At 44.0% G+C, this 23,258-nt stretch overlaps 1 protein-coding gene and 1 long non-coding RNA gene across 2 annotated transcripts in view; both read right to left on the bottom strand.

The window, feature by feature from the left end:
* The window catches only part of LOC136631975 (chymotrypsin inhibitor Ani s 6-like), a 95,432-nt gene that overhangs the window by 50,367 nt on the left and 21,807 nt on the right, over window positions 1–23,258 (bottom strand). The gene's annotated exons all lie outside the window — the stretch shown is intronic.
* On the bottom strand, window positions 8,639–23,088 carry LOC136631978 (uncharacterized). The gene is made up of 4 exons (XR_010793119.1): window positions 22,855–23,088; window positions 22,520–22,598; window positions 10,126–10,158; window positions 8,639–8,653 (listed from the first exon to the last, which is right to left on the bottom strand). It is a non-coding gene; the product is annotated as an uncharacterized lncRNA (long non-coding RNA).

Raw genomic sequence — 23,258 nt, 5'->3', positions numbered from 1 at the left:
ATGCCGGGTGCAATGCTCTGCACAGCCGGTTTTGAGAAAAAAAAAAAAATATGCAACACTGCTAACAGCAGCCTGGACAGTACTGCACACGGATAGATGTGGCCCTAGAAAGGACCGTTGGGGTTCTTGAAGCCTACACTAACTCCTAACACTCTCCCTGCCTAACCCCCACTTCTGTCCCTATTGCAGGGCGCAATGCTCTGCAGATCCAATTTTGGAGAAAAAAAAAAATACTGTGCTAACACAGTACTGCACACTATTAGATGTGGCCCTAAGAAGGGCCGTTGGGGTTCTTGAAGCCTACACTAACTCCTAACGCTCTCCCTACAGCAGCTCCAGCACAATAGTACTTTCCCTCAGCTAAGTCACAAGGCATGTGTGGCGAGCCGCGGGAGGGGCCGATTTTTATACTCGGGTGACATCTGATCGCCCCAGCCACTCACAGCAGGGGGGTGGTATAGGGCTTGAACGTCACAGGGGGAAGTTGTAATGCCTTCCCTGTCTTTCAATTGGCCAGCAATGCTCTGCACAGCCGGTTTTGAGAAAAAAAAAAAAATATGCAACACTGCTAACAGCAGCCTGGACAGTACTGCACACGGATAGATGTGGCCCTAGAAAGGACCGTTGGGGTTCTTGAAGCCTCTACCCCTGGCCACCCCACTGCCTCTTCCAACCTGTCCTGCTGCTGCACTTGCCTCCCCCTCTGAAGACCTGTCCTCAGTTGACTTAGTGAACCAGGTGGGGTCAGTCACCTCATCGTCCACTGGTTCTTCCTCCGAATCCTCTGTGCGCTCCTCCCTCGGACTTACTGCCCTTACTACTGCCTCACAGATCGTCCTCCTCACCCACTGAAAGCTCTTGAGACAGTTGCAGGAAGTCCCCAGCCTCATCACCCGGACCCGGGGAACTTACCAAAGGTTGGGCATCGGTCACGACAAACTCCTCCGGTGAGAGAGGAAACATTTTTTCCCAATCAAGGCAGGGGCCTGAGAACAGTTCCTGGGAGTCTGTCTGCTCATCAGAATGTGTCATTGTCATGGAGTGAGGAGGCTGGGAGGAAGGAGGAGCAGCAGTGAGAGGATTCAGAGTTGCAGCAGTGGATGGCGTAGAAGACTGGGTGGTCGATACATTGCTGGATGCATTTTCTGCCATCCACGACAGGACCTGCTTACAATGCTCTGTTTGTAATAAAGGTCTACCACGTGGACCCAAAAATTGTGATATGAAGCTGGGGACCCCAGAAACTCGCCTCTCTCCTAATCCCGCAGCAGCCAGCTGCGATTCACCTCGACCAGGAACTCGGCCTGTGCCCACATCCTCACTTGGACCTCCGCGTCCTCGCCCGCGTCCACGTCCTCAGAGCAGTGTGAATAATCATGGTATTATTGGTGTACACTTTCACGCTGACAGCGCTTATGTAATGCAAACTCCAGGCAGAAACAAAGAATAAGGATGGCTGCAGAAAGGCTTAGCTGGGTAATAGTGAGGCACTACAACTCCTAGCAGCCAGGCAGTAAAATGCACACGGTCACAGGTAGCCCTAAGAAGGAGCTTTTATTTAATTTTTTTTGAAAAAGAATACAGGCTATATAGCATGTATATTACTTTCCCTCTATCAGTGGCTCTCGCCGTACACTATTCATGAAGTTGACGGCAGACACAGAGCGGTGTGAATAATTATGGAATTATTGGCATACATTTTCACGCTGACAGCGGTTATGTAACGCTAACTCCAGGCAGAAACAAAGAATAAGGAAGCAAACAGGCCTAGCCGTGCAATAATGATTCACTACAACTCCCAGTAGCCAGGTAGTAAAATGCACACGGTCACAGTTAGCCCTAAGAAGGAGCTTTTTAAAAAAAATGTTTTAACATTTAACACTATGGGGAATACTCTCCCTATAGTCCCCTAACCCGGGAGGGGGCCCTACTTATTCGGCGGACCTATCGCTCTGACAAGTGCGAGCCCGCACGCGTGCCTGGGCCACTAACAAGTCCCTATCAGGGAGCCCTAGCACAAAATAGAAGCGAAACACAACCAAACAAAACACAAAAGAACTTAACTTGCAAGGAGAGCTTCCGCCAAGCTGTGTTGCTGCGTCACTGTCCAAAATGCAACTGAAGTGATTGACCATCACAGGAGATAGTGCGGGCCCTGTTTAAATAGGAGCCTGGCTACTCAGCACCAGGTGCTGACTGACCTTCCTCCTGCAGCTACCACACCCCTCAGCTCCTGGAGAAGCAAGGGAACACCCAAAACCTGGTCTGGCCTGCAGGCAAGGTGCAGGCCTCAGCACGGCTGCAACAACAGGCTATACAACGTGTATATGACTTTCCCTCTATCAGGGGCTGTCGCCGCACACTGTGCGTGAAGTTGACAGCACACACAGAGCGGTGTTAAAAATTATGGAATTATTCGCGTCCAGTTGGAGGCTGGCAGCGGTTATGTAACACAAACTGCAGTCAGAAAAAAATTATATGCAAGGCTGCAGAAAGGCCTAGCTGGGTAATAGTGGGGCACTACAACTCCCAGCAGCCATGCAGTAAAATGCACAAGGTCACAGGTAGCCCTAAGAAGGACCGTTGGGGTTCTTGTAGACTGGATTCTACACTACCACTGTCACTGCCTCACCAGTACTGCCCCTATACTCTGTATAATTGACTGCAGACTGAGAACGCTATAGCTGTAATAGCCTGCAGAGCCTGAAATGAAAAAAACATTTTTTGGTGCAAAACTGCTCCCAGCAGCCACAACAGTAATGCACATGGTCAGATGTGGCCCTAATAAGGACCGATGGGGTTCTTGTAGACAGGACTCTACACTACCACTGTCCCTGCCTCACCAGTACTGCCCCTATACTCTGTATAATTGACTGCAGACTGAGAACGCTATAGCCTGCACAGCCCGAGATAAAAAAAAAATTGTGCAAAACTGCTCCCAGCAGCCACAACAGTAATGCACACAGTCAGATGTGGCCCTAAGAAGGACCGTTGGGGTTCTTGAAGACACCAACACTCTCACTATAGCACCAGCAGAACCCTCCCTAATCTCTGCCAGCATGTGTCCGAGGCGAGCCGCGGGTGGGACTGCTTTAAATACATGGCGGTCACTTGATCTCACCAGCCACTCACTGCAGGGGGGTGGGATAGGGCTGGAACGTCAGAGGAGAAAGTTGTAATGCCTTCTCTGCATGTCTATTGGCCAGAAAATGGTGCTAAACATCCAGGGAAGGAAAAGCAATTGACTCGAGTACCGCAGGGTGCTCCTCTCGAGTAACGAGCATCTAGAACACTTTAATACTCGAGTGAGCATCAAGCTTGGACGAGTGTGCTCGCTCATTTCTACTTATGGGCCTTCCAAAAAGTATGAAGATTAAAATCAGAGGAATCGTTCCTAGCAAAATGTTCCTTTAACCCCTTAATGACCGCCCATACACCTTTCGATGGAGGTCGTTAAGGGGCTTTAGTCTGATGTGAGAAAATTCAAAAACCACAAAAGTTCAGATAGCGCCAAGGATTAATGGTTGGTTATCCATCATTGCATTTTCCTATCCTTCATAATCGAGGAGAGCTGCAACAACAATGTGGGGGTTTCTCTCAAGGATAATAGCCCCCAGAAAAGAAGCAAACAACAAAATTAAAATAAATGGGTGTGTGAGTGGAATCTTCCTCTGATTGCCAGGCTGTGACCAATTAGAGGCAGCTCATTCAGCAGGCGGGGATTTTAAATCCCCGGCTGCTGAATACTACTCACAGCTGTTCAGAGCAGTTCGGGAGGACTGCCGCTGGCCGCGCTGAACTCCGTCTGCCGGGACCAGGTGAGTATATACAGTATATATATATTTTTTTTACACACTTCTGGATGAATTGCAGGGAAGGGCTTATATATTTAAGCCCTTCCCGACAATTCATCCCGCGATCGCGGGCAGCCCATTGCTTTCAATGGAGCCAGCTGTATTGCCGGCTCCATTGAATTCAATGGGCTAACATCGTTCTTCTGTGCCACAGCTGTCACAGTGTTATCCGTTTCTGTGTCGTTCCCATCACTTTCTTGAATTTCCCAGGTTTTCACAAATGAAAACCTTAGTGAGCATCGGCGATATACAAAAATGCTTGAGTCACCCATTGACTTCAATGGGGTTCGTTACTCGAAACAAACTCTCGAACATCACTGAAAGTTCGACTCGAGTAACAAGCACCCGAGCATTTTGGTGCTCGCTCATCTCTACGATTAACATTTTACAATATAATCTTAAGCATCATATTGAATAATATTAGAAATATAATCTGTTCAAAGCAAGCGTTTCCATGTTGGGTAGAGCTTTGGGTGGACCTGGTAGGTAAAAAAGAAGGAAAGAAAAGAAAGATTGAAAAACATAAACTATTCTTCACAAATAGCAAAAGAAATGCTCATTTTGGGGGTAAAAGTTTTCAGGTTATTCTAAGTGTATCTGGTACTCCTGTAGTTTTCACCAGAAGAGCTAGAGGGCTGGTCAATGATGAGTTGATTTGTGGGATTTCACCACCTGCCACTCTTCAGGCAATTGTTGAGCGGATGGTTTGGAGACTTCTAAAGTCCACTGCAAATGAAGGCTGATCCCTTCATTCACTGACTTTATCACAAATGTAGTATTATTGGGAGAGATGATAAGACTCACTGTGAATCCCAATTTATATGCAATCTTGTTATTTCAAAGGGTTGTAGTGATGTGGATGAATAGTTGTCTTTACATTGGGGTAGCTGCAGATATGTCAATAAACAGAGATAGAGTTTGATATGGTGCAGATGGAGGGTTTAGTTTCTTGGTCACTTCCAGTAGATGGATACATGATAAGGCATCTCTCGGCACATGTTCTGCCAGGTGTCTCGGATGTGGAAGCCTGTGTGCCCGGTCAATGACAAAGTCCTTTGAGGTGCAATCCGATGTAGTGTTTTCATTTAGGTTTGTAGATGTTGCATCAACTCTGAAGGGAACACTATTTCTGGAATGCCTCTAAATTTAATATTGTTGTGGTGCAACCTATCTTCCAAGTCCGCCACTTTGCTATGAAGACATTACATTTTGGATTCCAGTGTATCTTGTGCATCTGTGAGTTTATAATGTGAGGATACAAATTCAGTCATTTTAGTGTCTACATATGTAATTCTTTGCTCTGCCTCAGATATGGCTGAGTTTAGTGGTTGAGCAAATTGGTTTGGAGAGAAATTTGGAATTCTTTCAGCATAACTTTCGTAGATGTGTCTGCAACCAATGTGTCATTAACTGGTATATTAATGAAGGTACTTGTTCCAGCCAGCACTCACCCCCCCTCTCTTGGTTTCCCAGAGGATCCATTTTCTGTTTCACTGGACAGTCAGATGGAGAGGACCAATGATAATGATTCATGTTCATCATGTGCACCAACAGCCGGGGCTACTGCAGCAGGCATGGGACGAGTTGAGTTTGGACAATGTTAACCAACTTGTGGAATCTATTTCCCGATATCTGAGGGATGTGATTATCCAAAAAGGTGAAACAACCCATTAATGAGTAGGTGTTCCTAATGCAATGATCGTTTAGTGAAGTTAGTAGCAAATCTACTGTTTGGGTGTGTTCACACATTGGGGATTTGCTGTGGATTTACCTCAGTGGAAAAAAATCTGCAGCAAAGCCGCGCTAAATCCAGACCAAATGGATTGTCAAGTCAGAAAGGGCATCACTAGCTTTTCTGTAATCACTTATACCGTCTGCATAGCGTCTGTGTAGAACTGGTACCTATATATGGTCACCATAAGGGGATAGTATTTGTCTTCATAGAGTGCTTTTTATTGTGTAACAGTTTGGTTATATCATTTAGTCACTAAACATGGAGGGAGCTCGCATTTAGGGCCGCCAAGGGTTGCAAACAACCAAACAGTTAACAACAACATAGTGGTATCATTGGCAATTTTGATCTGGATATGGTATGTTTTGTTTTATGACAGAACGAATGTAATATTTAATCACTACATGATAGTAATATTTGGTCCTAGTGTAGCGGTATTATTTGATAATGACGGTATATATTGTGATAGAAAGGGAGGTGGACTCCTCTCGGACGTATCTCCCATGTCAGGTAACAGGCAGAGTTCACCTGCTGGTAATTAATCCAGTGGGTGAATATTTAGAAGCATCTTATAGAACAGGGAGTGGCTTTACCCAGGGGACACAGAAAGATGGTCTGTGTGAGACACTAAAGTTACCTGTGAGTATGCAGGAAAAAGTCTGGTGTTTTGCAAGCTGGCAGAGAGTAGTTCTCCAGTTGGTAGCGAGAGCATCACTGAGTTAGTACGTATCGGTGAGGCAAGGTGTTAGTATTTTGTTCCTGTTGAACTCTGTTTTATTACTGCTGAAAATGGGCTAATGAATCTGTCTGAGTGTCAGTGTGAAGATATATCCTGGCTATTGACTATATGTGAAATGTGCCCTTTGACCCCAGTATAGGTGATCCCTACCAAATCCCTCACAAGTGGTGGTTTGAATGCGTGCAAGACATTAAAGTATTTAAAATAATGTGGTAAAGGCTTTAGTGAATGCAACCAGAGAACAACAGCATACAATCGGGCAACAACTGCAGCTCTGCAAGAAGTAAATTGCTGGCAACACAGCTGAATTTATTATCAGAGACTATTAATAAAGGCCGCGATATTCTGCAGGATGTGCTGCAGCGAGGCGCTATTTACAAAAGATGAAACCAGTTGATGATGTTGAAGCTTTCCTTGCCGTGTTTGAAAGGATTGCGGTGCGAGAAGCATGGCCGAAAGCATGGTGGGTAAGCCCAATTGCATCATTCCTTGCTGGTGAAGCGCAGCGAGCTTACCTTGACTTGGTTCCAGAGGCAGTCCAAGACTATGACCAACTCAAAGCAGAGATCCGGGCATGTTTAGGTGTGACTCTAGCTGTGGGAGCCAGAGAGATCACAAATAGACTTACCAACTGGATAACTCACCACTAAGAGAACTACCAGGGCACATTTGGTGACATCAGCAAGATGCTCTGCCTGCTGATTAGCTGCATGCTGACCACTACAGCAGGCATTATGGGAAATTCAATTTTTCCGTTTTCGGCAAAAATCAGATCAGACTAGCCTTTTGACAAAATCAGGATGATTTTATGGCCTGGATGATCAAGATCAGCAACACTAGCTGCAGGTTTTGCCACCCATGTTGTTGCTTCTACCCCCTATCTGTGTCCCTTCGTAAACTCTCCATCTGTGACAGAAGTCCTGCATACCTACTGTGTTTCCCCGAAAATAAGACAGTGTCTTATATTAATTTTTGTTTAAAAAGGTTTAACTTTTTTACATGTATAGCTGCCTGGACACTATTTAAATTGACTTTTTAAATTAACTGCTAGCAGGGCTAAATTTTGGAGTAGGGCTTATATTTCAAGCATCCTCAAAAAGCCCGAAAAATCATTTTGCATCCTTAAAAAATTCAGGAAAATCATGCTATGTCTTATTTGCAGGGTATGTCTTATTTTCAGGGAAACAGGGTAGTAGCAAATGGGATGGGACCAACCAAGACCAGGGCCCTTCATATAGGCTCTGCGTGGCTTATATATGATTGTGTAAAATGTTCACCCACTGAATGAACTAGGAGCCACATATAATATTGTATTTATTCATCACTTTTATTATCTGGCACCAAGCGGTGGAGGCAATAGATTGCACAGAGCATTAATTTACTTATCTGGGATTGGGAAAAAGCAGCGTCTCCCTTGTCTGGTGTAGTGGGGATGCAGTAATAGACACAACCTGTAGACAAGAGGGGCAGTACAGGAAGACCCCAGGACACAGATGTGGGACTCTTCAGACTGGAAGCCACATCCGTCTGTACAGTGATACATAGATTCAGAAGATTTTCTGCAAGCTGTTGCATTATGATTGTCGCAAGTGTTGAAGCAGAGGGGCTGGCGGCTCGCGAGGCTGCTGTCAGGGCACATAATAACCTGCAGGCGAGAAACCAAAAATACTTTACAAAAAGAAGCCTCAGCAAAGTAGAGCCAAGTCATTACGCATGTCTCAGTTGCCAGATATAAAGGAGTAAATTCACACATACTGACAGCAAGCAGAGGTCTTGCAATTGGTAAAGACTTGGAACATAAAATAGTTCCAGAACTGGTCATTATATAATGGCTCATGAAGATAATAACTTTGTATTGGTGTCAGTGAACGTCTGCGGCTGTGAGGGGGTAGGGGGGGGGGGGCAGTGTTGGCAATGACTGTTAGCAGCTCTAGAAGGGAAGCAGCCGTTCAGTTTTACCTAAGAACTCTATAATGTAAGCAGAGCGCCTAAATATCTCCAATAAATACATAAAAGACATAACAGTAACGTGCCGCAAAAATGGAGAAAATGCAGGAAGAGCTGGAAGTGATGATGATTGTGGGACCTTGATGTCCTAAAGTGACAACATATCTGCACCGTAGAGCCAGGTGAATAGCAGATGATGGGACTCACCATATCCAGAGGGGCAGTCGGCCTCAGGAATGCATTTGTTGTCATGCAGTTTGTACTGTGGGTTCTTGCACTTACAGCCCGGGATACAGCCAAGCAGACAGGCCAACCCTTTTTTTGGACAGTAAGCAAAACAGCCTGAGCATTTGGACCACACTGCTCCTGGTGGGCAGTCAGCTGCAAGGGACAGAGGAATCAATGGATCAATAGATGGAGTCAATCTAATTAGGGATGTCTTAATGAGATCGCCCCATTAAAGGAAACCTGTGGCCCCCCTTTTTCCACAGTAATCTGTCTATACTTTCTAAATGCAGAACTAATGTGTACTTCACAAGTAAGTTTCTTGTCCTCCGTGCACCGTGTATACCTGCAATATGAACACTTGTATTGCGAATAACGAGAGATCAGTCCACTGGGCGGGGCAAATCGTTCACGGTGGGCTGGCCAGACTGTGTGTGGAACCCTTGCTATCTTCCTCAACATCGCCCCCCCTCTCAGGAAGCGACATGGAGCTGTTCTCCATAACATCACAGCAGCAGTCAAAGTCTTAAGCGTGCCTTAAGCCTGGGAATGGCCATGTGATCAAATGTACAATCACCATTATATGATCGCCCCCCAGTCCTTCTGCGTTCTGCACAGCGGGGATCAGGGCTTTTGCAAAAGTAAAAAAAAACATAAAAGAAAAACAATATAAATTTGGTATCACCGTAACCGTACTGACCTGCAAAATATATTTATCATGTGACTTATACTACACTGTGGACACCGTAGAAATAAAGCGCAGCCAGCAACATGTATACCAAGTGAAGGAGGCTAGTCATTACAGTCCCTAGATCTAGGAGTATGTCCACACTCACTGACAGCAAGCAGAGGTCTTGCAATTGGTAAAGACTTGGAACATAAAATAGTTCCAGAACCGGTCATTATATAATGGCTCATGAAGATAATAACTTTGTAATGGTGTCAGTGAACGTCTGCGGCTGTGAGGGGGGCAGTGCTGGCAATGACTGCTAGCAGCTCTAGAAGGGAAGCAGCCATTCAGTTTTAGCTAAGAACTCTATAATGTAAGCAGAGCGCCTAAATATCTCCAATAAATACATAAAAGGCATAACAGTAACGTGCCGCAAAAATGGAGAAAATGCAGGAAGAGCTGGAAGTAAGGATGATTGTGGGACCTTGATGTCCTAAAGGGACAACATATCTGCACCATAGAGCCAGGTAAATAGTGGATGATCGGACTCACCATCTTTAGCAGTGTAGCGGAACCAGCCGGAGGACGCGGCTGAGAGGTGAGTAAAGGATTTCTTTGTTTTTTTTCACCAGCTAGGGATGATTTTCAGGGAGGGGCTTATATTTCAAGCCCTTCCCTAAAAATCATGCTGTAGACATTACCTAAAAACCACTGCTTTCAATGGGGCCAGCAGCAGTGCCGACCCAATTAAAATCAATGGGGTAGCATCCTGGACTTCTGCCACAGCTGTCGTATACTCCCTATGTTTTCAATGGGGTTAGCGCTGCTGACCCAGTTGAAAACACTGAGCGATATCGCAGATTTCTTCTCTGCGATGCGAAGCTGCCCAAACACACAGACAAAAACATAAAACCTATCACACAAATATGCAGTGCAAATAGCTTGCGCTTGGTCTTACTTTGAGAAGAGCTGACATGGGCACAGTAGAGACCTGTAAAAGAAAAGAGATAGATAGATAGATAGATAGATAGATAGATAGATAGATAGATAGATAGATAGATAGGAGATAGATAGATAGATAGATAGATAAATAGAAGATAGATAGATAGATAGATAGATATGAGATAGATAGATAGATAGATAGATAGATAGATAGATAGATAGATAGATAGATAGATATGAGATAGATAGATAGATAGATAGATAGATAGATAGATAGATAGATAGATAGATAGATATGAGATAGATAGATGAGAGATAGATAGATAGAAGATAGATAGATAGATAGATAGATAGATAGATAGATAGATAGATAGATAGATAGATAGATATGAGATAGATAGATAAATAAATAAATAGAAGATAGATAGATAGAAGATAGATAGATAGATAGATAGATAGAAGATAGATAGATAGATATGAGATAGATATGAGATAGATAGATAGATATGAGATAGATAGATAGATAGATAGATAGATAGATAGATAGATAGATAGATAGATAGATAGATAGATAGATAGATAGATATGAGAGAGTGATAGGTAAATAGATAATATAGAATTATATAGAATATATTTCACTCTCACCCAAAATAATAAGGCAAACAAAGATTTTCCAATCCATCATTACGGTTTTCTACAAAATATAAAAATATAATATTTAAAGGGGAAGCAGCATATAATTAGTACATCCAGTATTACTATAATTACCAGATACATCATCAGCGTGATTATGCCTTCTACTCTCCGGTATTAGATGCTTATCTGTCTCTATCACATGAAGACACTTTTCCTTCACATAATCTCTGCTGGAGACATTAGTTGGGTCTCCATCTGGGGTTTTTGTGTCAGTGTGCTTCACTGGTAAAGCTGCACAGCCCAATACCGCGGCAAATGGCGGTAAAGCCAAAACGGCTTTTGACGGCAATTAAAACGCAGATTAAAAATGCTGCAAAACTGCAGTAAAGAAAAAAATGAAAAAAAGCCCAGAAAATAACGTCCTGTGGCACCCCAGGCCCATAATAATAATAATCTAGAATAAGGCCATTCTAGATAATTCCGAACACATTTAGATTATTTTCCTGTCTTTGCTTTAAAATATAAATTTAAAATATAAATAAAACTATGAGAAAACTAAATAACGTGGTTTGGGACCATCGTGTTCCAGATTTCATTGCCCCCAAGATGGTGTTCATTGACCGAGAGGATACAGAGAAATAACAGTATAAAAATGTATTTGGAATACCTGATTTCTGGATATTATAAAGCTATAAAGTCCAGCAGTCATCCATATACTTACTAGTTATGTACTGTCTGCCTCACTTTACTGCGCTGTGGTGATAGGCGAGAAATGCTAGGGGTATATATACACCTTACCTCCAATAACTCTCTGGCTAAGACTGGAGTTCCAATGGGAGTTCATCCATGACGCATTGTTACTAATGGCAGGTCACTGTGCCTTTTGTTACATTCTGTATTGTGTGTCAGATCCATTATTTCCACCTTCCACCTCACCTCACAATGAGACATTCATCATCTCATTTATTCTAAAACTTAAAGTAATTTAACGAGCCGAGAAACTTAAAGGGAATCTGCACCTTTAAGCCTCATGTTACTTGTTAGTCCAACTTTTTGTTTTATAATATATCTTTAGAGCTTCTCTGATTTAAATTCTATATATAAGGGTAAATGATAAAGTTCTGGCTTCCTGCAGCCACCACAAGGGGGAGCTCAGCGTATACAGATATTTACAGCGACCACTAGCCGGAACTCACTACATACAGACACTTACTTCATACAAATATTTATTGCGTAGGGAAGCTCACTGTATACAGACATATACAGCCACTACTAGAGGGAGCTCACTGAATACAAGAATATGCAGTACCGCCACCGCTTAGAGGAGCTCTCCACATACAAATCTATACAACGAACACTAGGGAGAGATCATTGGACACAGTTCTACACAGCCACATTTAGGGGACAGCTCACTGTAAGCAAATATATACAGCCACCGCTAAGCAGAGCTCCCTGTATATAGTTGTACTGTATATAGCCACAACTAGAAGGAGCTCACTCTAAAAAGATGTATACAGCTCTCATTAAAACTTAATCACGAGTGAGTATTAGGGTGTATCATAGAGATATGGCAAAATATAAAGTGGCAGCTATACAGCAGACGCGTGACCAAAGTGGCAGACGTATTTTTTATTCGCACTTGTTGTGTGGTCACACGATCCTAAAATTCACACAAAAAGTGCAGCCCCACTGAAAGCAATAGGAGAGGATCGCTGTCCCCTGCTGAGTCTGTGACAGTTGCAGCAGGGGATTCCTTGGATGTGAAACCCCTGGATGCTGTCACATCCAGGGGTTTCACCTTGTTGTCAATGGGGCCGTGTTCAGTGACAAGAAGACTCCTAGCGGGGATGAAGGAATCCCCTCCCACAGCTGTCTCAGCTGTGGCAGATTAGCACCATGCTAGCCCATTGCTTTCAATGCGGCGTGCGCTGCTGCTGCCCCATTGACAACAATGGGATGAAGGAAACCCCAGCAGGGATTTTTAAGGGGGAGATGTAAATAAAAGCCCTACCCTAAAATAAGCTATTCTGTCTGTGATTGGTCAAAGCGCTCAGCCAATTAGAGCTCTGTCATGGCTTATTTTTTACATGATCAGCTATAATTGATCTGGGTGGCATATTATGGTAAATTTGTTTTTTTCATCACTTCTGTTGTGTTTTTTGGGATGCAAGATTAGCATAAGAAGCATTTTAGCTCTGTTTTAGTTTTTACAGTTTTTGCAGTATGGGATACATAGTGTGTTTAATTTATTCTACCGGTCATTATGGATGTGATTATACCAAATTTTTTCCCCTTTATTTTGCGAAAATTAATTTTTGTTACTATTTTTTAAATATATTTTTTCCAATTTCATGTCCCTGTTGCGGACTTAAAGGGGTTGTCCCGCGGCAGCAAGTGGATCTATACACTTCTGCATGGCCATAATAATGCACTTTGTAATATACATTGTGCATTAATTATGAGCCATACAGAAGTTATAAAAAGTTTTATACTTACCTGCTCCGTTGCTGGCGTCCTCGTCTCCATGGTGCCGACTAATTTTCGCCCTCCGATGGCCAAATTAGCCGCGCTTGCGCAGTCCGGGTCTTCTTCTTTTCTGAATGGGGCTCCGTGTAGCTCCGTGTAGCTCCGCCCCGTCACGTGCCGATTCCAGCCAATCAGGAGGCTGGAATCGGCAATGGACCGCACAGAAGCCCTGCGGTCCATGGAGACAGAGGATCCCGGCGGCCATCTTCAGCAGGTGAGTATGAAGACGCCGGACCGCCGGGATTCAGGTAAGCGCTGTGCGGGTTGTTTTTTTAACCCCTGCATCGGGGTTGTCTCGCGCCGAACGGGGGGGGGGGGGGGTTAAAAAAAAAAAAAAAACGTTTCGGCGCGGGACAACCCCTTTAAATAGAAAAGTTATGATCGCCATGATAATGCATTGCAGTACTTGCACATTTTAATTTCCATATACAAAGGTATCTCACCTTGCTGTTGCCAATTAATGCTCGTTTGTGTTCCGTGTTTCTTGCAGACATATACTCACGTCCCACCATTCGGTCCAGATGGTTATACTTGACTGTGCAGGCAGAATTGAGGGAATATGGACGTACTGCGAGTATATATTTCAAGCTGCTATATTAGAAAAATGTGCTCATGAAACAAAGAAGGACTCGTTTCGATTCAATCGAATCTTGTTCACCATAGGTGAATGTACCTTCTGTTCCAACCTGTAAGGTTCAGATACTGACAGACTCCTCCCACTACGCAACTGCATATGAGCCCCCGCTGCTTCCAGGTTCTTCTGTACTTCTTTCCATAACCCCTGCAGCACATCTGTGGTTACATCAGCTGCAGGACAGGCAGGCGGAGTAGAAATAGCTGTAAGGAAGCGAGGATGCTGACCACATATGCAAAGGAATGGGGATATCCCAGTGGAAGAACAAGTACGGTTGTTTAGCACAAACTCTGCCAACGGCAGGAACTCTTCCCACTATTGAGCCTTTTCGCTAGCAAACAACCGTAAATATTGCACTAAATCCTGGTCCCTCCGCTCAGTCTGACCATTAGTTTGCGGGTGGAATGCTGATGAGAAGGAAAGCGACGTTTCCAGGTTTCTACAGAAGGCTCACTAAAATTGCGCAACAAATTGAGCCCCGCGATCAGATACAATGTTCTCAGGAACCCCATGTAGACGAATTATTTCTTTTACAAAAATCTTGGAAAATTTTATTGCAGAAGTTAGCTTCTTTAACACCGCGAAATGTGCCATTTTTGAGAAACCGTCTACAACAATTAGGACAGTGGTGAACTTCTGAGACTCAGGTAGATCGGTGATAAAATCTACAAATGCGACCACGGATGAAAAGGCACTGGTAGCAGTCTCAGAGGCCCCTCCGGACGACGACACCAACTTTAACTGCATGCACAGACTGAGAGCCCCTTAACAAAGTTGCGGATCTCCCAAGACAAGCCTGCCCACCAGTAGTGTCTAGTACAAGGTTCCAGAGTCCCCGGAACCCCCGGATGGCCTGCGAGAACAGATGAATGGGACTCTTCAATGACTCTGAGACGTAAGGTCTCTGCCACAAACCATCTGCCCTCCGGCACCCCTGAGGGAGCGTCCTGGTGACAATTTTGTAGATGAGGAACGAGATCAGATTCTACAGCTGCCACCACCACCTCGAGTGCCAAGATATTCTCGGGAGCCACTGTCTCACTTTCCGGCAAACTGATGATGTTGAAGCTTTCCTTGCCGTGTTTGAAAGGATTGCGGTGCGAGAAGCATGGCCAAAAGCATGGTGGGTAAGCCTAATTGCATCATTCCTTGCTGGTGAAGCGCAAAGAGCTTACCTTGACTTGGTTCCAGAGGCAGTCCAAGACTATGACCAACTCAAAGCAGAAATCCTGGCATGTTTAGGTGTGACTCTAGATGTGGGAGCCAGAGAGATCACAAATAGACTTACCAACTGGATAACTCACCACATTCCCAAATGATTGATCTCACGCACCTAACTGAAAATGGACGCAAGCTGAGGTCGTACAGCATGTTGTGATGGACAAGTATCTAAAAGAACTACCAGGGCACATTTGGTGACATCCGCAAGGTGCTCTGCCTGCTGATTAGCCGCATGCTGACCACTACAGCAGGCATTATGGGAAATTCAATTTTTCAGTTTTTGCCAAAAATCAGAACAGACTAGCCTTTTGACAAAATCAGGATGATTTTATGGCCTGGATGATCAAGAGCAGCAACACTAGCTGCAGGTTTTGCCACCCATGTTGTTGCTTCTACCCCCTATCTGTGTCCCTTCGTAAACTCTCCATCTGTGGCAGGAGTCCTGCAGACCTAGTAGCAAATGGGATGGGACCAACCAAGACCTGGGCCCCCCATATAGGCTCTGTGTGGCTTGTATATGATTGTGTAAAGTGTTCACCCACTGAATGAACTAGGAGACACATATAATATTGTATTTATTCATTGCTTTATTATCTGGCACCAAGTAGTGCAGGCGATAGATTGCACATAGCATTAATTTACTTATCTGGAATTGGGAAAAAGCAGCGCCTTCCTTGTCTGGGTGAAATGGGGATGCAGTAATAGACACAACCTGTAGACAAGAGGGGCGCTGCTTGTGAAAATCTGGTTGATTGAACTATATAGGAAAAATCATAATTGCTGTAAATTTACATTGTGACTCTCTTCCAGGCTGATGAACTAGAGAAACCATGTACAATTCAGGTGGCTCTATCTGTAGTCAGGCAGCAATGCTTGATGGTCGGTTGGGGACACCTGGTGGTTTTAATGCATTGTGGGAGGTCTTCATCTGTCAGCACATATCCTTTGGTACATACACAACATGGCATACATATTTCAATTGGCTCTAGTGGATTCTCAAGGTACTGCAGGTCACCTGGGGCATCCGAGTACATTCCCTGATAATCATATTTGCTGGACAGGTAGACCCCGGGACACAGATGTGGGACTCTTCAGCCTGGAAGACATATCCGTCTGTACAGTGATACATAGATTCAGAAGAATTACTGCAAGCTGTAGCATTATGATTGTCGCAAGTGTTGAAGCAAAGGGGCTGGCGGCTCGCGAGGCTGCTGTCAAGGCACTTAATAACCTGTGGGCAAGAAACCAAAAATACTTTACAAAAAGAAGCCTCAGCATGTGTACAAAGTAGAGCCAAGTCATTACGCGTGTCTCAGTTGTCGGATATAAAGGAGTATGTCCACACTCACTGGCAGCAAGCAGAGATCTTGCAATTGGTAAAGACTTGGAACATAAAATAGTTCCAGAACCGGTTATTATATAATGGCTCATGAAGATAATAACTTTGTAATGGTGTCAGTGAACGTCTGCGGCTGTGAGGGGGGCAGTGTTGGCAATGACTGCTAGCAGCTCTAGAATGGAAGCAGCCGTTCAGTTTTACCTAAGAACTCTATAATGTAAGCAGAGCGCCTAAATATCTCCAATAAATACATAAAAGACATAACAGTAACGTGCCGCAAAAATGGAGAAAATGCAGGAAGAGCTGGAAGTGAAGATGATTGTGGGACCTTGATGTCCTAAAGTGACAACATATCTGCACCGTAGACCCAGGTGAATAGCAGATGATGGGACTCACCATATCAGGAGGGGCAGTCGGCCTTAGGAATGCAGCGGTTGTTATGCAGTTTATACCCCGATCCGCACTTACAGCCCGATCCACATACAGCCAAACAGGACATGTCTTTCACTGGACAATAATCACCACAGCCGGTGCAGGTGGACCACACCGCTCCCGATGGGCAGTCAGCTGCAAGTAACAGAGAGGTCAGTCAATCTAAACAGAGGTTTTCTTAATGAGATTGCCCCCTTTAGCTTTACTTACATGAAACTAGAAGATACTGCTAGTGTTTCATGGTCTATTTATCTGAGTTAAGATTGCATGGAGGTGCTATTTTAAAGGGACTCTCTCAGAAAGTTCATGAAGTTTGACTCAGAGGTGAAAATCCCGGAGGGGGCTATGCCGGCTTCTCCCCACCTGTAATATGCAAACTGGCTGTTCTCTGCCTTTTTGGGTATAGGGAGAGAGCGGTCACTCTGTGCACTGTAGGTGGGTAGGTGGGTAGGTGGGCCCGCCCCGTGACTCTGATCTGATCTCAACTTCAAGTCAAACCTAATGAATCCAGTGACAGGATCCCTTTAATGCATGTGTTACTGTGTTTCTAGTCATGAAGAGTTCAAACAAAGTAATGTTGGGTTTTCCGTAACACATGACAGCATAGTGTACATGTGATACTCCAGCGCAGAGGGCTAAACCCTCATGACTGCCCATACATGTTATTATGGCTGTTACTAAGGGGCCTTAGACAGGTTTTACAGCAACCTTGTATATGTGATGCGCAGGAATCCCGTGCCAGCAGAAGTGGGCACTTAGCTATCTTTTTCGTTCTGGGATCAGAAAAAAACCTAATCCGGGATGCTTATTTTCTTAATGGTTTCAGAAAGAGCAGGCTCCCTATATACGTATCAGCGCCCCCTCCTCCCGCCATTGGAATCGCTGCATGCTGATCAGTTGCCATTTGAGCTGACTGACTAACAATGGCCACCAATTCTGTAATGAATGGAAATCTAGTTGGCTCTACTGATGGGAAGGACTACTTGGCTATCTGTCATAACTATACTACACTGCATTACATAAGTAGTACAGTATATTAGCCATTCAAAGAATCACATATATTAGCCACTTGAAAGCTGACATCTTTAAAGAAGGTGTTCTGCTTTGAACCGCCGGTGCCTATTGTCAGGATAGTCCATCAGCAGTAGATTGGTGGGGGTCCACCAGGCCAGGAACCCCACGTATTAGTTGATACTGACTGTTGTGTTCTTGAATGGAAATGATGAGGTGCAGAAAGCAGACAAATCCATTACCATTGCATTGATCCCGCTTGGCAATATAGGCAAAATTCCCATTGAAGTGATTGGCATGTAATACCAAGCTGGGCCACTGCAGAGAGAACAGAGCTCTCTGTTCCTGGCAGAAATTAGCTTAATATATGAGTTTGCTGACCCCGCATCAGCTAATTTGTGGGGGTCTACCCAAGGATAGGCTGTCAACAGAATAATGTTGGATAACCCCTTACATCATCATTGTGAAACTAGAATTTGTATAACAAAATTATTTTTTTTCCTGCACAAACATTTATTTATGGGGAAAAAATGACACGGCATAGGCAGCGCCTTGTTCAGAATGATCCAAGCCATAAAAATATTATGTTATTTATTTATCCACTATTGTAAATGACGTAAAAAAGACGTAAGAAAACATTGCCAGAATTATAGCTTATTCAAACCAACGGATATTTGCTGTATATTACGCGTGCACAATATGCAGTAAATACAAACCATTGATTTCAATGGGCTTGTTCACATGAGCGTATTTTGCGTGTGTATTTCATTCATGCAAAAAAATACACAACATGTTCTATTTTGTGCGTTCTGCACATATTAAAATAATCAAACTGTATTGCCCATTGAAATCAATAGGAGCGCTCGGTGCTTTCTTACACGCACAAACAAAACATATTGTAAAAAGACTTCAACAGACGAACGTGATATTGGGATACTCTGCGTGCGGGATATTCCTGCATGCATAACTCTGAGAATAGAACCCACTGATTTCAATGGGTTCTTTCTTACTTCAACCTTTTGTGCCCATGATTTTCGCAGAGCGCAAAAAAAAGATAGGACCTGCTCTATCTTTGTACGTTTTGCAGACACAATACCTCCATCGAGGTCTATGGGAGATCCACAAAACAGAATTGTGAAGGAGCGTAAAAAAATAACACTCATTCAGGTGCAAAAATTAGCGACTTTGATCTCACGCTCATCTGAAGCTGCCCAAACACACAGGCAAAAACATAACACCCATCACACAAATATGCAGTGCAAATAGCTTGTGCTTGGTCTTACTTTGAGTAGAGCTGACCTGGGCACAGTAGAGACCTGTAAAAGAAGAGAGATAAATATGAGATGATAGATAGATAGATAGATAGATAGATAGATAGATAGATAGATAGATAGATAGATAGATAGATAGATAGATAGATAGATAGATGGAGAAGTGATAGATAGATAGATAGATAGATAGATAGATAGATAGATAGATAGATAGATAGATAGATAGGAGATAGATAGATAGATAGATAGATATGAGATAGATAGATAGATAGATATGAGATAGATAGATAGATAGATATGAGATAGATAGATAGATAGATAGATAGATATGAGATAGATAGATAGATAGACAGACAGACAGATAGATAGATAGATAGATAGATAGATAAAAGAGATAAGCCCCATTTACAAACAAAGATGATTGCTCAAAATTAGTTCAAAAGATGGCTTAAATGACAGTTTTGAGTGATCATTTTGCATAAACTACTACTTATTAGCTTCATTTATGTGCAAATGAGCCTCCCTTTGCTGTAAACAGATAACAGCTGGCGGTCTGCTATCTGCTTACAGATCCATTGTTCTCCAGTGGGACAACAGCTGCATACAATGTTATCAGCACTGACATGTGGTCCCTGTTATTAGGAATGAAGGATTTAAAGGGGTTGTCCCGCGAAAGCAAGTGGGGTTATACACTTCTGTATGGCTCATATTAATGCACTTTGTAATGTACATCGTGCATTAATTATGAGCCATACAGAAGTTATTCCACTTACCTGTTCCGTTGCTAGCGCCCTCGTCTCCATGGTGCTGTCTAATTTCAGCGTCTAATCGCCCGATTAGACGCGCTTGCGCAGTCCGGTCTTCTCCCTGGTGAATGGGGCCGCTCGTGCCGGAGAGCTGGTTCTCCTAGCTCCGCCCCGTCACGTGTGCCGATTCCAGTCAATCAGGAGGCTGGAATCGGCAATGGACGGCACAGAGCCCACGGTGCACCATGGGAGAAGACCCGCGGTGCATCGTGGGTGAAGATCCCGGCGGCCATCTTAGTAAGGTAAGGAAGAAGTCGCCGCAGCGTGGGGATTCGGGTAAGTACTAAACGTTTTTTGTTTTTTTTAACACATGCATTGGGTTTGTCTCGCGCCGACCTATTGAATAAAAAAAAAAAACGTTTCGGCGCGGGACAACCCCTTTAATGCTGAGCTGAACTCAGTGATAGATGAAAGGTTCATGGTAAATGTATGATGGGCACACATTTACACACAAGGGCTATTGCTCAAAGGCCATAGTTTGGACGAATTTTGAGTGATAATCATTGCGTGTAGATCCTCAGATAGATAGATATGAGAGAGATAGATATGAAAAAGATGGATAGGTCCAGGTGCGTAACTAAAGTCTCAGGAGCTGGGGTGCAAAAGCTCAGCTCAGACCCCTTATTCCCATACCCACACCGAAATCGTGCTGCATACAGCTGCAAAACACATTTCCATACATGATCTAGCCCCTTGACGTAATCTTTCCAAGCATGACTTGTTTCCTGCATTACATGGAAATGTATTTGTAGCCCCTTAGGCCACTCTCACACACGCATACCGCTATTAACACAGCGTTCCAAGCGCCGTACTAACCCAGGTACAATGTTCCCATTGATTTTAATGGGGTTACTCAGACCTGTGCTCGAACCTGATGTTTCTAATGCTGCGATTTTCGAGAGCTACCTGGTCTATTTTTGCGTTTTCACGTTTAACGCACCTCATCACCCATCACAATGATGGGGTGCATTAAAAAGTGCTGTCAAACGCTGTACCATGCTTTAAAAAATTCAGCTCGGAATTGCGGTAAAAATACCATGAGTTTGAGCTGCGTTTTCTGAATACAGGTGTGAGTGGCGTTAGGGCGTGTTCATGTTTTTTGTTGTACTTTTGAACCACAATTAAAAAAGCACATAAAAAAACTGCATGCGGTATTCAAAGACCACATATGTTTTTAAGTAACTGCACACACTACTGAAAACTGCATGCGTTTTAATGCATTTTTTAAGTGTGTGTAAAGAGTGCAATTATATTCAGAGATACCAGATTACATCAGCATGCTCCATATCACGATATATATGGTCAATATCACTATATATAGGGAGAAGTATAAATTACGCCTGTATACAGTGATATCGACCATCTATGTTGGAACCTCCAGTCGCTTTTTCTTCCATCCAAAAGCGGGGCAGCTGAACGAAAAGCAGGCAAACCCAGGAAATGATAGATAGATATGAAGATAATGGATAGATAGGAGATAGATTACAGTACTTACGACCTCCTCCAATCTCCTCCACTCCCCCGACACTGCCAGCTGAGTGATTGGTCAGTGCACTACTGGCCGGACAAATCACGCAGCCAGCAGTGCACTGATAGACTGCAGTTGGGACCAATCACAACTGCAGTCTCTCAGTGGAAGTGAGGAGCACGCCGGGGAAGTCTGCAGCCTGTAATTGGCTGCTGGCTCCCCAGGTAACAGCTCTTCCCTCCCTAACATCACCTACAGCCAGCTCAAGGCCGCTGCAGTCCCCTAGCATCACCAACAGCCGACGCGCAGGTCGCAGTGGTGACATGTATCTGGCAAGGGGCCTGTGTGACCAATCACAACTGCCGTCTCTCAGTGGAAGTGAGGAGTGCACCAGGGAAGTCTGTAGCCTGTAATTGGCTGCTGGGTCCCCAGGTAACAGCCCTTCTCTCCCTAAGCATCACCCAGAGCCGACCCACAGGCTGCAGCAGTGAGACTGTATCTGGCAGGGAGCACGTGTGATCAATCACAACTGCAGTCTCTCAGTGGAAGTGAGGTGTGCGCCAGGGAAGTCTGCAGCCTGTAATGTGCTGCCGGATTCCCAGGAACAGCCCTTTCCTCCCTAAGCATAATGCAGGATCCAGTCTTTGTTTGAGGACTTCCGTTGAAGGAGATTCACCACCTTCCGTGGCAACCAGTTACACTCATTCATCACCCTCACTGTCTAATATCTAATCTGTGTCTCCTCCCTTTCAGTTTCATCCTGTTGCTTCGTCTTTCCTTGTTGACCAACACTGGGCCCAGGACAGAGCCTTGTGGTCCCCACTTGATACGTTCTTCCACTTGTATGTGCAGCCATTTATGACCACTCTTTGGGTACGATCACTCAGCTAGTTGTGAATCCACCTAACAGTTGCCTTGTCAATCCCATATTTGGTCATTTTTCAATAAATATAGTATGATACTTTGTCAAATGCTTTACTGAAGTCAACATATACTATATCCACCGCAGTTCCCTGATCAACCCAGTCGGTGATTCTGTCATAGAAGGAGATTATGTATTACTTACTTGCCACCAAGAAAACCACACTGAGTGTTAAGAAGCCCATGACGTTTGTGGACTGCAGAGCTGAGGTGATCACAGCAGACTAAGGAATAATAAAAGGCAAAGAGCATAAAACAACATCACAAGCAGAGAACGATGTAGCAGAGCTGAGTTTTAAGGTTTGCAGTTACAGCTGCTGTACATAAAGATAACTCATTGAGATTAGATAATGCAATAGTCTGGTAAACCCACAGACAAAGCAATGAGATCACAGGAAGACATAACAAACCTAGCTCTGCTACATCTGTACATACTAAAGCCAACAAAGAAGAATAGTATAAGAGTATAAATGTACCTACCGGGATTCTGGCTCCGGGACGTTCTTCTGTGCGTCCTGCCTGCTGCTGCGATATTTATAACAATCCGGTCTGGTTGGTTATTTGAATATTCAATCATCGCCTCTAAGCTCACACATCAGGTTCTTTACATTATATAACATACAGGAAGCTATTGAGGTCCTAGGTAAACATCAGCAGCTCTCTGCATACAATGGTTTGTGTTCATGTATCGTAATCCGGATACAGAACAGGTTTTGTAATGTTTGAACTGGTTTGTATCCCATCTGGAGAATAAGACACCATTATTATATACTCCTCAAAAAAACAATGCAACGCCTCGGAGAAAAGGTTTGCTGCAAAAATTGGCATGCAGTTACATCTCATGCTGATGTAGAGGTGCTGGAGCCAGTGGATGTGCGACGGCA

The sequence above is a fragment of the Eleutherodactylus coqui genome, chromosome 6 (assembly GCF_035609145.1).
Source record: "Eleutherodactylus coqui strain aEleCoq1 chromosome 6, aEleCoq1.hap1, whole genome shotgun sequence".
NCBI classification, from domain to species: Eukaryota; Metazoa; Chordata; class Amphibia; order Anura; family Eleutherodactylidae; genus Eleutherodactylus; species Eleutherodactylus coqui.
The sequence above is the reverse complement of the archived record's forward strand: the minus strand, read 5'-3'. Positions and strand labels throughout refer to the sequence as shown.